Source organism: Lithobates pipiens, unplaced genomic scaffold (assembly GCF_037356315.1).
Source record: "Lithobates pipiens isolate NorthernLeopardFrog02 unplaced genomic scaffold, aLitPip1_a1.2 Scaffold_1, whole genome shotgun sequence".
NCBI classification, from domain to species: Eukaryota; Metazoa; Chordata; class Amphibia; order Anura; family Ranidae; genus Lithobates; species Lithobates pipiens.
This window is the reverse complement of record NW_027507685.1, coordinates 42,760,232-42,779,492: the sequence shown is the minus strand read 5'-3', so window position 1 is coordinate 42,779,492 and position 19,261 is coordinate 42,760,232. Positions and strand designations below refer to the sequence as shown.

General features: G+C 44.1%; 1 long non-coding RNA gene across 1 annotated transcript in view; it reads right to left on the bottom strand.

The window, feature by feature from the left end:
* Positions 1–19,261, bottom strand: part of LOC143991527 (uncharacterized) — a 217,651-nt gene that overhangs the window by 31,000 nt on the left and 167,390 nt on the right. The gene's annotated exons all lie outside the window — the stretch shown is intronic.

Sequence of the window (19,261 nt, the reverse complement as noted above, 5' to 3'; positions counted from 1 at the left end):
TCTATAATAGGGCAGCCAAAATTAGGAACTTTCAAGTGGGGGATCGAGTGGCAGTGTTGATTCCCACTGTGGAAAGTAAATTCTTGGCCAGATGGCAAGGCCCTTTCGAGGTTGTAGAAAAAATGGGAGAGGTAAATTATAGAGTCCACCAGCCAGGCAAGAGGAAACCCTTCCAGATATATCATGTAAACTTGTTAAAGCCCTGGACAGACAGGGAACCAGCAACCTCCCTTGCTAGTACAAAACTTGAGCCTCGGGTTGGGGTGGAGAGTGTCCAAGTAGCAAAGACCCTGTCTAAAACCCAAAGTCAGCAAGCAAAGGAGTTCTTGCAGCGAAATAAAGAAAAATTTTCAGACTTGCCCGGGCTCACTAGTGTCATAGAGCATGATATTATCACAGAACCAGGTGTCAAAGTTTTTGTCCGGCCTTACCGCATCCCAGAGGCTCAAAGGAAGGCCGTTTCAGAGGAAGTAAAAAAGATGTTAGACCTAGGGATTATTGAGGAATCGCAGAGTGAGTGGTCGAGCCCGATTGTGTTGGTACCGAAGCCCAACGGAACTCTGCGATTCTGCAATGATTTCCGGAAACTTAATGAAGTTTCCCGGTTTGATGCCTACCCCATGCCCCGGGTAGATGAGCTTATCGAGAGACTAGGTCCAGCCAGGTATATCACTACGTTAGACCTTACCAAGGGGTATTGGCAAATCCCGTTGACTAAGGCTGCTAGAGAGAAAACTGCTTTTTCTACCCCGGAGGGGAGTTTTCAGTACAAAAGGATGCCTTTTGGATTGCAAACTGCTCCAGCCACGTTCCAGAGAGCAATGGATAGGATTTTACGACCTCACCGGAAGTATGCCTCAGTATACTTGGACGATATAGTCATTTTTAGCAAAGACTGGGAATCACATTTGCCCAAAGTGCAGGCAGTGCTGGACTCTCTTTGGAAGGAGGGGTTTACAATAAACCCTGAAAAATGTGCTTTGGGAATGGAGGAGGTGAAATACCTGGGTTATATCGTGGGTAGAGGGGTAGTGAAACCGCAGGTCAACAAGATAGAGGCTATACAGAATTGGCCCCGCCCCCTCACAAAAAAGCAGGTACGTGCATTCCTGGGCATGGTGGGATACTACAGGAGGTTTGTACCCAACTTTGCCACGTTGGCGGCTCCGTTGACCGATCTGACTAAGGGTCGGAAATCGGTCATGGTGGAGTGGAATGCAGACGCTGAGAAGGCTTTTTTGGAGCTCAAGTCGGCGCTGTGCCAACACCCTGTCCTGGTAGCACCTAATTTTTCAAAAGAGTTTGTTGTCCAGACTGATGCTTCCGATGTAGGATTGGGAGCGGTGTTGTCACAGGTTATTCATGGCGAGGAACACCCGATAGTCTTCCTCAGCAGGAAGTTAACACCAGCAGAGAAAAACTATGCCATAGTTGAACGAGAGTGTCTGGCCATTAAGTGGGCTCTGGAATCCCTCAGATATTACCTTTTGGGGAGGAAGTTTAGGCTGATTTCTGACCATGCCCCTTTAACATGGCTGAGACAGGGAAAAGGGACTAATGCCAGGGTCACCCGGTGGTTCCTGGCACTCCAGGAATTTAAATTTGTAGTGGAGCATAGGCCCGGGAGACTGCATCAAAATGCAGATGCCCTCTCCCGAGTCCATTGTTTGAGCTCCACTGTTGCCTCCACCTCCTTGGCGTTGGGGCACAGGGGGGGGATATGTAATGGACGCCGTGGCTGGGTCCTGGAAGGACGCTATATTTCCCCTCTGTTTGGGTTGTGGTCTCTTTAAGGGAATAAAATTGAGTAACCCACCTGTTAAGGAAGTGTCTTTAAAAGCAAGACAGGAAGTGGTAGAAGGGTGTGGAGGAGTGGAGAACACATGGTGGATGGTGTTTGGCGTTTGTTTTGGGTTGCAGCAAATGAAGTGGACAGCAGTGTCCTGTTTGGAAGGCTCCTGGCAGGAGAAGCTACCTGCCATCAAGACCAAGCTCTGTTTCTGATAAGGACAGCTGTTCTGGACTTTGCAAGTCGGTGAGACTACAAATCTTTTTCCTTTTGTTTTTGGCTGCTGTAAAGCTATTTAAGTTAATAAACCCTTTGTTGTATGAAAAGCTTGTGTCCTGCGATCTACCTGGTCCCCCGAACATTACAATATATATATGTATATATATATATTATTTATTATTATACTACCCTTGTGATTTTTTTAATGAATATTATGATTGGCTCATCGTAATGTATCCGCATATAAATATAATATGCTGTTTAAAAAACTTTGTACTGTCATGAGCAGGTTGCGATTTTAGGTAACCAAACTCTTTGTATTGTCAGCTTTGCTTTCACCCTTTGTGGTCTAAATTGCACACCGTAGCTTTGCCCATTGTCAGTCTGTTTTCCCTGTATCTTTTACACTTGAGAAATGAGCGATTTGGCTCTGTACGAGTCCCGCGCATGCTCAGAAACGCATTGTGTTCCCCTTGCATCTCTGACGTCACAAGCCGTCTCTTCAAGCCGCGTCTCCCCCAGCGTCCCGCAGTCATATTCACGGGCTCTATTGGCACTCCTGGATACGCCGATGACTACAGTATTTACTCCTGTGTGTGCCCAACTTTCTGAATGTCAGTTTTATTATGGATTAAAGCATCTTTTACTGAGTGGCGCTTTTCTATTTATTTATTTTTCTTTATAGGACTTGAGCTGGCTTCACTCCAGAGAAAAGCAGCCTTCTGTGGATGTGCATACATTATCCCTTGTCCGTCCAGCAAGATCCAGCATTTTGGACTGATTGTATACCTGTGAGCACCTTGTATCTGACTTTAAAACAATTTTTTGCTGGACAGTTGCCTTATGAAGACCTATTACTGAGATTTATTATATCTTATTCAATATATTCAGTTTAACCACTTGAGACCCACGCTATAGCCGAATGACGGCTACAGCGCGGATCTCCTTTGCCGGGACTACGTCTATTGACGTAGTCCCGTGCACGAGCGGCCTGCGCGCCCCCTGTGATCGGCGAGTCTACGAGACTCGCCTGATCACCGATCCGTGCAAGGGGTCGATCCCGACCCCTTATCACGTGATCAGCTGTCAGCCAATGACAGCTGATCATGTGATATAACGGAGCCGGTAATCGGCTATTATTCCTCCTCACGCTGACAGCGCGAGGAGAGAAAAAAAAAGCCGATCACCAGCGGCCGTGATCGGGACGTCAGTCCCGATCACGGCCAGCCCTGCCAGTGCCCACCTGCCCCCTGCTTTGCCACATTAATGTCCCCCCTGTCAGTGCCACCCAGCAGTGCCCATAGTGCCACCCAGCAGTGCCCACAGTGCCACCCAGCAGTGCCACCCAGCAGTTCCCACAGTGCCACCCAGCAGTGCCCACAATCTGCCTCAACAAAGGTGCTGCACCCCAGTGCCACATATCCGCGCCCAGCAGTGCCGCCCATCAGTGCCCATCAGTACCCAGCAGTGCCACCCATCAGTGCCCAGCAGTGCCACCTATCAGTGCCACCTATCAGTGCCCATCAGTCCCATCTATCAGTGGTACCTATCAGTGCCCCTTAGTGCCACCCATCTGTGCCACCCATCTGTGCCACCCATCCGTGCCATCTTATCTGTGCCCGTCTTTGCCAATCAGTGCCGCCTTATCTGTGCCCATCGGTGCCGCCTTATCTGTGCCCATCGGTGCCGCCTTATCTCTGCCTATCAGTGCCCACCAGTGCAGCCTATCAGTGCCCACCAATGCAGCCTATCAGTGCCCACCAGTGCAGCCTATCAGTGCCGCCTCATCAGCGCACTTCAATGAAGGAGAAAAATGACCTGTTTGCAACATTTTATAACAAACTATTAAACATGATTTTTTATTTTTTTTGCATCTTTTTTTGTTTGTTTAGCAAAAAATAAAACTCCCAGCTGTGATTAAATACCACCAAAAGAAAGCTCTATTTGTGGGAAAAAAAAGATAAAAATGTCATTTGGGTAAAGTGTTGTATGCCCGCGCAATTGTCATTCAAAGTGCATCAGCGCTGAAAGCTGAAAATTGGTCTGGGACTGAGGGGGGTTTAAGTGCCCAGTAAGCAAGTGGTTAAATAAGCATGCGATTTGCATTGATTGACTGAACACCATTGTTCCTTTTTTCTTTTAAACACTGCCATGAAGACCAAGGAACTCTCCAAGCAAGTAAGGGACAATGTTTTTGAGAAGTACAAGTCAGGATTAGGTTATAAAAAAATATCCAAATCTTTGATGATCCCTAGGAGCACCATCAAATCTATCATAACCAAACGGAAAGAACATGGCACAACAGCAAATCTGCCAAGAGATGTCTGCACACTAAAAGTCACGGACTGGGCAAGGAAGGCATTAATCAGAAAGGCAGAACAGAGATCTAAGGTAACCCTGGAGGAGCTGCAGAGTTCCACAGCAGAGACTGGATTATCTGTACGTATGACGACAATAAGCCATACGCCCCATAGAGTTAGGCTTTATGGCAGAGGGGCCAGAAGAAAGCTTTACTTTCAGCAAAAAACAAAATGGCACGTTTTGAGTTTGCTAAAAGGCATGTGGGAGACTCCCAAAATGTATGGAGGAAGGTGCTCTGGTTTGATGAGACTAACATTGAACTTTTTGGCCATCAAAGAAAATGTTATGTCTGGCGCAAAACTCAACACATCACATCCCCCAAAGAACACCACAGTGAAACATGGTGATGGCAGCATCATGCTGTGGGGATGTTTTTCAGCAGTCGGGACTGGGAAACTGGTCAGGGTTGAGGGAAAGATGGATGGTGCTAAATACAGGGATATTCTTGAGCTAAATATGTACCACTCTGTGTGTGATTTGAGGCTAGGACGGAGGTTCGACTTCCAGCAGGACAATGACCCCAGACACACTGCTAAAGCAACACTTAAGTGGTTTAAGTGGAAACATGTAAATGTGTTGGAATGGCCTAGTCAAAGCCCAGACCTCAATCCGATAGAAAATCTGTGGTCAGGCTTAAAAATTGCTGTTCACAAGCACAAACCATCCAACTTGAAGGAGCTGGAGCTGTTTTCTAAAGCCCCGTACACACGAGCGGACTTTTCAACATCCAAAGTCCGTCAGACCGAGTCCGTCAGACTATCCGATCGTGTGTGGGCTGCAACGGACTTTAGCTTTGCAAAAGTCTGATGGACTTTAGAAATGAAGCATGCTTCAAATTTTCCCGACGGAACTCCGCCGGACCCGGTCCCCTTCGAAAAATTCGCTCGTGTGTGTGCTACTCCGATGGTCTAAAACCGACGCTAGGGCAGCTATTGGCTACTGTCTATGAACTTCCTACGTCGAATCCAGTCGTACGTCATCACGTTCGACTCCGTCGGAGTTTGGTGTGATGGTGTGTGGTCAAGTCCGTTCGGTCGAAAAGTCCGCCAGAACTCCGTCGGAACTCCGTCGGAACTCCTTTGGAGGTCTGTCAGACTTAATCCCTCTCGTGTGTACGGGGCATAAGGAGGAATGGGCAAAAATCCCAGTGGTAAGATGTGGCAATCTCATAGAGACTTATCCAAAGTGACTTGGAGCAGTGATAGTTGCAAAAGGTGGCTCAACAAAGTATTTACTTTAGGGGGTGAATAGTTATGCACATTGACTTTTTCTGTTATTTTGTCCTATTTGTTGTTTGCTTCACAATAAAAAAAAAAATCTTCAAAGTTGTGGGCATGTTCTGTAAATTAAATGATGCAAATCCCCAAACAATCCATGTTAATGCCAGGTTATGAGGCAACAAAACACAAAAAATTCCAAGGAGGGTGAATACTTTTGCAAGGCACTGTACCAGTGCAACATGCGTTTATTTATGTGTTTTTGATGCTTTTGTAATGCTTCGGTAAAACTTTGGCGATACTTTTTTGAAGCTGTAATAAAACTTGGCAAATGCCCTGTGTGTGTTGATATTCTATTTGTTTAAGGGGCCCATTAGAACCCCGGCTCAGTAGCATCCCCATTGAGCAGATCCCCATCTTATTAGTACCCTTGTTTAGCAGATCTCCAGCTTATTAGTACCCTCATTCAGCAGATACCCAGCTCAGTAGTAACCCCCAGCTCTGCTGAAGCCCCATTCAGTAGTACATCTAGCTTTGCTAATTCTCCACTCAGTAGTAAACCCCAGCTCTGCTGATCCCCTACTCATTAGTAACCCATAGTTCTGCTGATCCTCTGGGCCGCCTAGTGTCTTTTTATTAAAAGTCAGAAGTTACACTTTTTTTGTAGCTACTGACTTTTAATAAACAAAAAAATTTACTGGAACTCCGCTTTGAATTAAAAATAACCTTACTCCCTTAAAGTGCACTACAAGGTACAGACATTCACACACGGCTGCTGGGAGGTCAGGAGGGATAACAATCCACACCTTACAAACAGCCCTGTGAAGTTCCCTGTACCATCTCTGTGCTGACCAGTGGCCGCTGGTGCTCAAAATTTTGGGGGGGGCGCAAACAAACTGAAAAATACTGAACCTCCCCCAACAAACGCAGCCACTGTGCCCATCAAACGCAGCCACCTGTGCCCATCAAATGCAGCCAGCTGTGCCCATCAAATGCAGCCAGCGTGAGGTGTAAGTAGAGTACAAACCAATTTGTACTCTACTTACTGTTACATTGCATGATGTGCCCCGCTGTGTTTATTAAAAAAAGTATGTGCTTTTTTTAAAAATGTGTCACTATACCGCATTTCACAGTAAATACATCCCGATTATATGCCGTGCCTGGTGTTGTGCCATATATATGTGTGGATGGACTAATACATACATTATATATATATATATATATATATATATATATATATATATATGTATATATATATATATTATATTATGTGTGGATGGAGTAATACACACACACACCATATTATATGTATAGAATAGACTAATAATATTGTACAGGGGGTGGTGGAAATGTGATTTGCATTCGGGGTAGAGGAGGAGGAGGAGCTGCAGTGCAGAGGGCTGGACAGGCGGAGTTCCGATCTCAGCCGAGAGCCAGGGGGTACATGTTTCGACGGGGAAACCATTCTCGGCACAACACCGGACCGCCTCTCGCCTCCCACCTCTCTCCTCTCTCCTCTCTTGAGTCCTGACGTCAGCGGGGAATTCTCAGCCCCGCCCGCTGACTATAGTTATCATATCAGAAGAGAGGTGGGCGGGGCTAAGAAATCCCTGCAGACGTCAGGACTTGAGAGACTTGAGAGGAAAGAGGAGGGAGCCTGGAGGCGAGAGGCGGGCCGGGTTCGGCATGGCACATGATCGGGATGTATTTGAATTTCGGTATCAAGTGACATATTTTTTTTAAAAGCACATACAGCGGGGCACATCCTTCACTGTAAGTCAGCATTTATTTAAAAAAAGGTCATTTTAAAACTATGCTCGGAGGGCTTTCCTGGGAGGGGCGGGGCAAGTTTTTATGACGTCACCCGCAATCGATTTTCCGGTCCGTATGTATCGATGCCGAATCGGGGACACCCGATGCATCGATGCAATGATTAATTTCAGCACCCCTAATGCCCATCTTGATTTTAACTTGGATAATGGCCCTTTACTCTTCACCCTTGGTTACTGTTAGGATTAACGATCAGCATATCAGACAAAATCAAAATTTCAGAGGTGTGGTCTTAGGCTTGTACCACAATGAGGTTCCCACTTACACTGATGACCTTATTTTCTATATTACTGAACCGCTCACCTACTTGCCATTGCTTTAAAGAGAGCTGTATACCTCCTTTTTTAACTTTAAAGTGAACAAAAATCTGAGGCCCTTTCATTTCTATTTTGGATTCCGTTCCCTCTATTTTGCGCCCAAATTTTCCCTTTCACTGGGCCACCCAGTCTATCCTATACTTGTGAATGAAAATACCATCCAACCTCAGTCTGCTTCACAAGCTTAATTTTCTGTTAATCTTGACTACTCTGGCGGCTGATCTGTCTTGGCTTGGCCGCTGTAATGTTCTTAAAATGAACATTATGCCCCGTCTTCTATATTTGTTGCCGGCCCTCCCAATAAAAATCCTGCAGTCATACTTCCATTCTGTCTACTCAGAATTTACACATTTTGTCTAGAATGGTAAAGTGGCTCAAATTATTAGAGCCCTTTGACTTTAATCCAATCTGCAAGGAGGGATGGGCTTTCCAGACCCTGCCCAGATATACATATGACGAGAATGGTGAAATGGTTTAGGCATGCCTCCCAAAAACTCTGGATGTCTTTGGCACAAGCCACTACACTCTTTCCCATTGCTGATCTTCCCTGGGCTGGTAAGAAATCCACAAAAGCCTTATACACCCACTCTTTCATTGGCTCCAACCTCCATAAAAGAGACAGGTACTACAGACTCATTGGATGACACAACTTCCCTTCACTATTGATGCCTATACTTGGCTTTTCACCAGGACTGACAGATAGGATTTTCACAACCCTGATGAAACAAGGTCCCCTAAGAGAAACACATTTTCTATGTGAAAATGGCTGGATCACTAGTGCAGCCTTGCTTGATAACCATCTGATCCCTTCTATAGATTGCTGGAGAACCATGCAACTCTCGCATTTTCTCTTCTCCTTGGCCAAACCTTCCCTATTCTGAAGACCATCCATTACAGCAAGGCCCCATCCAGAAATCCCTCTCCACTTCATATAGGTTTCTACTCGACGCACGCTCCCAGTCCGACCCACCATTTTTGGCCAAATGGTTAAGAGACCTAACAACTACCTTCATCGACAGCCAAAAGAAATGTATCCTGTTCTTTGCCCATAAATCATCAATTTTCAGCTGATACCAAGAAACAACATATAAGATTATGACCCCTGGTACCCTTAGCTTTGGGCAAACTGTTTTTACACAAGAGCAATCTCTGCTGGCCTTGCAAATTGAAACCGTGCACGCTAGTACATATCTTCTAGGATTGCCCGTGTCTACAGCCTTTCTGGCAAGCAGTTCTCTGACTTATTCATAAGTTCACAGACACTTCCTTGACTTATAATCCAGCAGCGGTCCTTTTGAATCTAACACCTATGTCAAAAAATAAATATCACAAATCCTTATTTAAACACTTGTTTAATGCAGCCAGAGACTGTATCCCCCTCATGTGGAAACAGCAGGCCCTACCGACTGTAGCCCTTTGGCTTGCCAGGGTGAATTATATCCAAAAACATGGAACACCTGCCTTAGCCCTGTGAGATAAGTTTGAGGAACACTGGAATCAATGGTTCTACATTGTGTGTATGTCTTTGGTCTTGTCCATCACAGGATGAGTATATGAGGCTCTTCTCTCATTCCCTTCCCTTCCACTCATTTAGCACCCCCCCCCCCATACCCTCTCCCCCACTTTTTTTTCTTAGATTTTCTCTCCCCTCCTTTTCTCCCATCTATCCCTCCTTTGTTTAATTCCCTTCCCTTCGTAACAATTTTCCTTCCTTATCTTTTAAAAAGCGGTATGTATCAGTGCTGTCAAAGTGATCGTCGTAGGCATGCCTTGAGTTGTATCTATGCTACTGGGCCTGTCTCGAACTGCTGAGTCTTAGCTTATTGAATAGCATATTTGAAAATAGTACCGCAACTGCTGCTAGCCAGTTATTAGCATGACAAGCCTAATTACCTTGCTTTTCTGTATTCAGGTTACCTCCATTTATAGCAGTTGTAGAGAATGGTGGTTTATTGCATTTTCTTTGCCGCTTAAAGAATCATTACTGTTAGCATTGACCATACTGGCAGAGGGAAGGCATGCTTTTCTGTTCGTGCATTATTGTTTATATTTTTCAATTGACTCTGTCAACTTGATGAAAACTTTTAAATAAAGAATTAAAAAAAAGAAAATGACAGAAAAATCTCATCAATTGAATACAGACTCCATTTAAAACCTGACAGAAGTTCTAAACCTTCCACACTCCAAAAAATGTTTATTGTCTCCAAATTCTTTCACACTTGAAACTCCTACCTTTTATTCTGGGGTCCTGTGATTCGTATGCCGCGTACACATGACCGGACTTTTTGACAGCAAAGGTCAGACGGAACGAGTCCCTCGGACAATTCCATTGTGTGTGGGCTCCATCAGAACTTTGCTTGCCAAAAATCCGGCGGACTTTAGAAATAGAACATGTTTTAAATTTTTCCACAGGAACTCTGCTGGACCGAGAAATCCGTTCGTGTGTATGCTAGTCCGACGGACAAAAAATTACGCTAGGGCAGCTATTGGCTACTGGCTATGAACTTCCTTATTCTAATCCGGTCGTACCTCATCACGTTCGAATCCGTCGGACTTTGGTGTGATTGTGTGTGGCCAAGTCCGTTCATTCTGAAAGTCCGTCGGAAGACTGCCGGACCTAGTCCCTCGAAAAGTACGGTTGTGTGTACGTGGCATTATAGCCTGCTATTCAGCAGGACAATAAGTTTGAAATACACCCATCAAAGTCAACACTGAATAGTACATTTTACAAAGCATATGACCATACCTCCAGGAACATGCTATATTCCCTCTTCCCTCAGAATTCAGTGCGCCAAACTCAAGTAGCCAATCATCAGGCCAAAATTCTGCCACATGGGAGCAGTGGCAGCATGCAAGTTTTAACTTTCAGAAAACCAAAGCTTGCACAGAAATATTGAAGGGCCTGTTGGTGGATTTCACAAAGAGAGAGCTGGAAAAAACATTTTTACTAAAACTTTTTTAGTATTCAGATGCTGGGTGTGGCCAGATTGTGCTATCAGCAGGAGGGTCTTAAAGGAGCGCGATTATATGAAAGTCTAACAGACATGTACAACACTCAGCACAGTCCGACCCTCTTCCATTACGTATGCTTTTCAGACTACCTCAAATGAGAACATCATAAAATAGTGACTACTTATCAATCAGTTAAATACTTCTGGTCAGAAGGATTGGTAGTATTGGTAGTCAGTACCAAAGCCACCCCTCACCCCTGAAATTGGTGGTCCTTGACTGGCTGTAAAAATAACTGCCCCCAACTCTTGTAGTCAGTAGCTGGCTGGAACAATACATCCCACCCCAACAGTAATGGGGTTCAGTGGTTGGCTGTAAAAATAACCCTCCCCAGCAGTGTATATTGCACCAGGACATCCTGTAAGTGGTGGTATCCAGTGCAGACTTCAGTAACAATGTGTGCAGCGGGTGCACAGTCAGCCCCATCCCCCCTGTGAGCCCATATGCACCACAAGCACTGCACCCTTTATGGATGTACCAGTGGAAAGGAACAATCCATACCTTCCAAAGCTGGGGCATAGCTTGAAAATCAGGTGCAGAAATCTCAGTGTTAGAGTGCCCAGGAAACAACTATCAAAAAACTCAGGGGTTGATTTACAAAAGACAAATAGACTGTGCACTTTGCAAAGTGCAGTTGCACTCTGCAAGGACGGGTGCTTCAGAGCTCAGTAAATGAGCAGAAACTCTGCTGACTTCCATCATGCAATCATGAGCAAACAAAAATGCAGTTTTTTGTTATTTTCCTTGCACGTGATTAGGTATTTTTTGCAAAGTGAAGCTTTACCTCATTTACTAAGCTCTGGGGAAACTTCACTTGAAAAGTACACAGTCTATTTGCCTTTAGTAAATCAACTCCTTAGTTCAAGACTACTGATGAGCCAAATGTATTTGAGTTCTACTCGCGGGAGGTTTGCTAAACAGTTTGAATGGTAATTAAAGTCAATAGGAGCCGAGTCTTTAGGCTCCATGCACACTGAAGCTCAAAAAAGCTATTTCTGGACGCCAGATTGCTGGCAGAAAACGCTGGTTGAAAAACCTGCTTTTAACAGCGTTTTATACTAGCGTTAATGAGCGTTAATGAGCGTTTTACAGCGTTAGCGTTAATGGGCGTTTTTTATAAAAATACACAGAGGACACTCCAAAAATCCCACAATGCATTGAAAAATAGAATGCCGAACACTAATGAACGAGCGTTAATGAGCGTTAATGAGCGTTAATGAGCGTTTGTCGTTTTTTGCCGCTGAAAAACGGCACTTTGAACGCGAATTTCTGGCGTTCAGAAAAAAGCCCATAAACTCCACTGCTCATTAAAGCTGAAAAACGTCCATGTGTGCATGGACACATAGGCTAACATAGAGTGGAGTTTATGGGCTTTTACAAAAAACGCCCAAACGCCAATAAACTGCAGTTTATCAGCTTCAGTGTGCATGGAGCCTAAAAGTCAATTTTTACAATTTTCAACGCTAATAGGCAAGGGGTTATTAAACAGAGGGAACTGGACAGTGCCCTGGAGGACATGTACCAATGCAAAGAAGTTTTTTTTTATTCTATTTAGCAAGAAGCAGATCTTTTAATAATGCTTAAAGTGAACCACTAAAAATGCACAATTCATTTAAACAACATGCTAGGGTGATGCCCTAACCTGCTTGTGAAGTGACACACCTGTACAATGTAAACAATTTACTACAGCAAACGTGACATTTACAATGTAAAAAAAAATTCCATTTTACATTGAGCTTACACATTTATGCAGCATTGTGGAAGTTGGTTTTCTGCCTAAGCACCGCGTATATGCACTTAACATTTGTGCTGGAAGTGCACTCAAAACCATCTGCCAGCATGGAACCTGTGCTGCCATAGACAGCTTCTGCTCTCTTGCTAATGGTCGGGGGCTGGGAGGACCAACCATCACATGATTGACTATCAGGATTGGCTATCACAGTGATCACTCAATAAAACCCGTCCCTTTACTATCTTTCTCCTCTGAATGAAAAAAAGGATTACAAATGTGTGTGTGTGCGTGTGTGTGTGTGTGCATGTGTGTGCGTGTGCATGTGTGTGTGTGAGTGTGTGTGCGTGTGTGTGCGTGTGTGTGTGTGTGTGCGTATGTGTGTGTGTATGTGTGTGCGTGTGTGTGTATGTGTGTGCGTGTGTGTGTGTGTGTGTATGTGTGTGCGTGTGTGTGTGTGCGTGTGTGTGTATGTGTGTGCGTGTGTGTGTGTATGTGTGTGCGTGTGTGTGTGTGCATGTGTGTGAGTGTGTGCGTGTGTGTGCATGCGTGTGTGTCAAATAAAAAAGATACAATGGCTAGATCAGAGCTGGATTTAGGGTAATGACAGGATTAGTGTCAGAGTCAAAGTTCATGTGCAAAGTCAAGGGCCATAGGCAGTGTCAAAAGGAAGGGTTAAAGGTGAGGGTCAGGGTAAAGGGCATGTGTGTGTGCGTGTGTGTGCGTGTGTGCGCGTGTGCGTGCATGTGTGTGTGTGCATGTGTGTGTGTGTGTGTGTATGCGTGTGTATGTGTGTGTGCGTGTGTGTGCATGTGCGTGTGTCAAATAAAAAAGATACAATGGCTAGATCAGAGCTGTATTTAGGGTAATGACAGGATTAGTGTCAGCATCAAAGGTCATGAATAGGGTCAAAAGTCATGTGCAAAGTCAAGGGCCATAGGCAGTGTCAAAAGGAAGGGTTAAAGGTCAGGGTCAGTGTGTTTGGGATGAAACATTTTTATTTTGTGTCAGTGTTAGTGTAAGTGTGTTAAGTAGGATAAAAAAAAAAGCAAAATGAATTTCTTGGCTCTACTATAGGTACAAACAACAAATAATGTGCACATACACTATATTACCAAAAGTATTGGTACACCTGCCTTTACACGCACATGAACTTTAATGGCATCCTAGTCTTAGTCTGTAGGGCTCAATATTGAGTTGGCCCACCCTTTGCAGCTATAATAGATTCAACTCTTCTGGGAAGGCTGTCCACAAGGTTTAGGAGCGTGACTATGGGAATGTTTAACCATTCTTCCAGAAACGCATTTGTGATGTCAGGCACTGATGTTGGACGAGAATGCCTGGCTCGCAGTCTTCCTTCTAATTCATCCCAAAGGTGTTATATTCAGGTTGAGGTCAAGACTCTGTGCAGGCCAGTCAAGTTCCTCCACCCCATGCTTGCTCATCCATGTCTTTATGTACCTTTGTGCACTGGTCCAAATCATTTGGTGGAGGGGGGATTATGATGTGGGGTTGTTTTTCAGGGGTTGGGCTTGATCCCTTAGTGGCAGTGAAGGGAACTCTTAATTTGGACAATTTCATGCTCCTAACTTTGTGAGAACAGTTTGGGGGTGGCCCTTTCTCCTAAATCTTGTGGACAGCCTTCCGAGAAGAGTTGAAGCTGTTATAGCTGCAAAGGGTGGGCCAACTCAATATTGAACCCTACGGACTAAGACTGGGATGCCAATAAAGTTCATGTGCGTGTAAAGGCAGGTGTACCAATACTTGTAATATGGTATTACCATGAACGTCAGGAGTAGGAGAATTTATTTCAGTGGTGGGTTATGGTAATGTAAAGAAATTTATTAAACTTTAATATTTTAGGTACATTTTCCTTTGATAATAAAAAATCAGGAGATAAACTTTACAACTTATCACCAAATGAAGGACAAATCTATCCTGAAAAAAACAAGATATAATTCACCTGGACATACTAAGTAGTTAAGATGAGATTTACAAACACATGCCAAGGTTACAAAACCGGGATCAGGACTTTATTTTACATTTATGCACGAAGAAGGTAAATTGCTGGCAAAAGACTTTTCCCAACCACTTTGTTCTGATGATAGACAAAGTTTATGGAATTCCCTTCATCTATACCAGAGCCTTATTCTTGATAAGGGAGAATCTGATATGGATTTTAATCACTTCAGCTCTGGAAGATTTTATCCCCTTCATGACCAGGCCATTTTATGCTATTTAAAGTGGAGGTCTACCCTAAAGTGGACCTTCCGCTCATTGGATTTCTCCCCCCCTCCGGCGCCACAATTGGCACCTTTCAGGGGGGAGGGGGGGTGCAGGTACCTGTACAGTACAGGTATCTGCACCCACTTCCGGGATAGCTCTCTGCGGAAAGGGGCGTAGATTACGAAAATTAAGCCGAAAGGCTCCACTTCCTGATTCCCATACCCAAGATGGCGGCGGCAGCACCCGAGAGACGATCGAGAGATCGGCTTCGGGTGCCGACATCGCGGGCGCGCTGGACAGGTAAGTGTCACTATTTTAAAAGTCAGCAGCTGCAGTATTTGTAGCTGCTGGCTTTTAAAAAAAAAAAACGCGGACTCCCGCTTTAACACTGTGTTACTTTAACTGGTAATTGTGCGGTCATGCAACTCTGTACTCAAACAAAATTTATATAATTTTTTTCACACAAATAGAGCTTTCTTTTAGTGGTATTTGATCACCACTGTTTTTTTTTTTTTTTTTTTTGATAAACTAACAAATAAACAATATTTTTTACTTCCTGCTTTAAAACATATACAATAATAATAATAATTAAAAAAAAAAACATTCTTCACAAACTTTGGCCAAAATGTATTCTGCTTCATAAAAAGGAAAGCTGAACCTGTGTTAATGTAAGAAATAATATACAGTAAAACAGCTGCTGTACACCATGTCCTGATACTTAAAGTGGGGTGCCCCCTAAAAAAAAAAAAAAAATTAAAAGCCAGCAGCTAAAAATACTGCAGCTGCTGACTTTTAATAATCGGACACTTACCTGTCCCAGGGTCCAGTGATGCGGGGGAACGAAACCCCCCCTCGTTCCCCGCTCCGTTCGCGGCGCCGTCATTCTTACTGTTGGCACCCGGTTGTGGCTTCACAGCTGGGCATCCACTGCGCAGGGTGCCGTGATACGCCGCACAGTCATCTGGGACACGTGACAGGTCCCAGATGACTGTGTGCGGAAGTGAAGTCACCAGCCTGGGCAATGAAGAAGGCAGACTACGAGGGACCCCCTAGCAACAGGCATTTAGAGGTGAGTAAAAAAAAAATTTCCAATTATTTTTATTTATTTTTTCTAAGAATTAAAAAAAAAAAATTATTTTTTGGTGGCAACACCACTTTAATGCTCAATGTGGGCGGCACAGTGGTGTAGTGGGTAGCACTCTCACCTAACAGTAAAAAGGGTCTCTGGTTCAAATCCCAACCATGACACTACCTGCTTGAAGTTTGCATGTTCTCCCTGTGCCTGCGTGGGTTTCCTCCAGGTACTCCAAAGACATGCAGGTAGTTTAATTGGCTTCTGTCCAAAATTGGCCCTAGTGTATGAATGGGGACCTTGGATTGTGGGCTCCTTGAGGGTAGGGACCGATGTGAGTGTGCAATGTGCGGGGATAGGGACAATTGTAGACACTCACTCAGAATGGACTGGTGTCTTTATTCACCCTTACTAACTATGTAATAGTATTGCAAAATCGAATAGTGCAGCGCATTAATATAAATAGCGACTGAATAGTCTAACAAATAAGTATTGGGCTTGAGAACAATGTAAATTAAGTGATCAAATATATATAACAAAAAAGTCCAAGTATAAAAAAGAAGATAAATCAAGAAAAGTAGTCCCACAAGCCATGATGAGAACAAGGATCTTCATGATAGCAAAGGTGACACCATCAACACTCATGTTATGCTTACCAGAGTGTGTGTGACCCCCTACTAAGAGTGGTCCACATATGCTTTTTTTTACAAAAGGAGTCCCAGCATCATAAATGCAAAAATGATCTTCCCAGGAGAGTGACAAACACTACACTACCATAAGAACAGTATCTCCAGTACTTTTGCTTTATTTTGCCATCAGTAGGGTATTATGCCAAACATAAAAAAAAAATAAAAAATGCTCCAGTGTGATTTTGTAAAACTAGGTAAAATGTAACACATTTTAAAGTTGCACTTACATATCCAACGATAAACACGAGCATGTAAAAAAGCATGTAAAAGCCCAGCAGGATACACTTCCTCCAATGACCAAAATGGCTGACAATCGATCGCACATGCATGGTAGAGAGTGTACGTAGCTCCACCCTACATGTTTCGCCACATCTGACATCATCAGGAACCCCACAAAATGTGTAGGGCAGATCTATGTAAATACACTACCAGGCATGCGTAATCGATCATTGGCCATTTTGGTCATTGGAGGTAGTGTGTCCTGCTGGCATTTTCCATGCTTTTTTACATGTTCCTGTTTATTGATGAATAGGGATGAGCTTCGATTTCAAGTCGAACTCATGTTCGACTCGAACATTGCCTGTTCGGCGAACAGTGAACAATTTGGGGTGTTTCGTGGCAAATTCAAAAAGCCACGGAACACCCTGTACAAGTCTATGGGAGAAATCTAAAGTGCTAATTTTAAAGGCTAATATGCAAGTTACTGTCCTAAAAAGTGTTTGGGAACCTGGGTCCTGCCCCAGGGGACATGTATCAATGCAAAAAAAAGTTTTAAAAACTGCAATTTTTTCGGGAGCAGTGATTTTAATAATGATTAAAGTGAAACAATAAAAGTGTAATATTCCTTTAAATTTCATACCTGGGGGGTGTGTATAGTATGCTTGTGAAGGGGCGCATGTTTCCCGTGCTTAGAACTGTCCTTGCACAAAGTGTCATTTCTGCAGGAAAAAATCATTGATAAAAAAAAAAAAGCCTGAGGATGGGTGACCCTGTCCCCCTCTGATGTAACGCAGGTTTCCGTTACATCAGAGGGGGGCAAGTCACCCACACGTCATTGGGGAAGCCAGGCTTTCCCTGCTGCATCAGAGGGGGCGGGGTCAGGTGACGGGTGGCCCGTCCTCCTCATATAAGAAACGTCAGGCTACCAGGATCCCGCAGTGTCTCCGACAGTGGAGACAGAGAAAGGATGGATGGACTGTGCTGCGCTGCGCTGGACTGGAAGGAGAGCTCACCCGTCGCTGGATCAGATCAGCCATCGCTGGACCCCGGAGAGATGATCATCTGTCGCCGGATAGTAAGAGTGGATTACCACCGCTGGAATCTTTTTTTAATTTTTTTTATTTTTAATAAAGGACTTTTTCAAAAGTGTGTTATTTAACTATTTTTTACACTTTCTTTGTGAAATAGTAGGGGTACGTTTGTACCCCCTTACCATTTCAAACAGGGGGGCCGGGATCTGGGGGTCCCCTTGTTAAAGGGGGCTTTCAGATTCTGATAAGCCCCCTGCCCGCAGATGAGACCCTTGTCCCCATCAACATGGGGACATGGTGCTTTGAGGGGGACCCCAAAGCATCCTCCCAATATTGAGGGCATGTGGCCTGGTACAGTTCAGGAGGGGGGGGCACTCTCTTGCCCCCCTCTTTTCCTGCGACCTGCCAGGTTGCGTGCACGGATAAAGAGTCTGATGTGGATTTTTAGGGGGAACCCCACGTCAATTTTTTTTTTATTTGACGCGGGGTTCCATATCCATACCAGACCTGAAGGGCCTGGTAAATGAATTTGGGGGAACTCCACGCTTTTTTTTTTAATCAATGACTTTCAATGACTGTGCTCTGTATTACGGAGTCGACAATTCATTATAGCCGTGAGTGATTTTAAATTACTTTTTTTCCTGCAGAAATGACACTTTGTGCAGGGACAGTTCTAAGCACGGGAAACATGCGCCCCTTCACAGGAATACTATACACACCCCCCAGGTACGAAATTTAAAGGAATATTACACTTTTATTGTTTCACTTTAATCATTATTAAAATCACTGCTCCCGAAAAAACAGCCGTTTTTAAAACTTTTTTTTTTTGCATTGATACATTTCCACTGGGGCAGGACCCAGGTCTCCAAACACTTTTTAGGACAGTGACTTGCATATTAGCCTTTACAATCAGCACTTTAGATTTTGAACGTTCGAGTCCCATAGACTTTAATAGGGTTCTAAAGTTCACACGAAGTTTAGGTCTGTTCGCAGGTTCTGGTGCGAACCGAACCAGGGGGGTGTTTGGCTCATCCTTATTGATGGATATGTGAATGCAACTTTTAAAATATATTAAAGTTTACCTAGTTTTACAATATCACTCTGTTTGGAGCATTTTCTTTTGGTTTATTTTTGGCATAATACCCTATTGATGGCACACTTTTGTTTTTTTTAAGGTTTTTTTTTAGGGCCTTTTGATTTTTTCTACTTATTTATTTCTTTATTTTTTATGATTTTACAATGACACAGCCACACACAAATGTACTTCTCCTCCTGCTAATGGCCGAAACAGGGGAACTCCACAGCGGCTATTTAAAGGAGACTGATGCCCAGGTTTATTGCTCTTTGGTCTACAGCGTTCCCTGTGACCCCTGCTACCCATTGATCCTGAAAATCTGTTGCAGTAGACTTTTGGCTTGTCCTTGACTAATTCTACTTTCTGCCTGCATTTGATCCCAGCTTGTCCTGACTTTGCTTCTGTCTCTCCCTTGGTTGCCTTGCTGCCTGTCTGTTACTGACTCGGCCTGTACCTTGACTCTGCTCCATCTACTGCA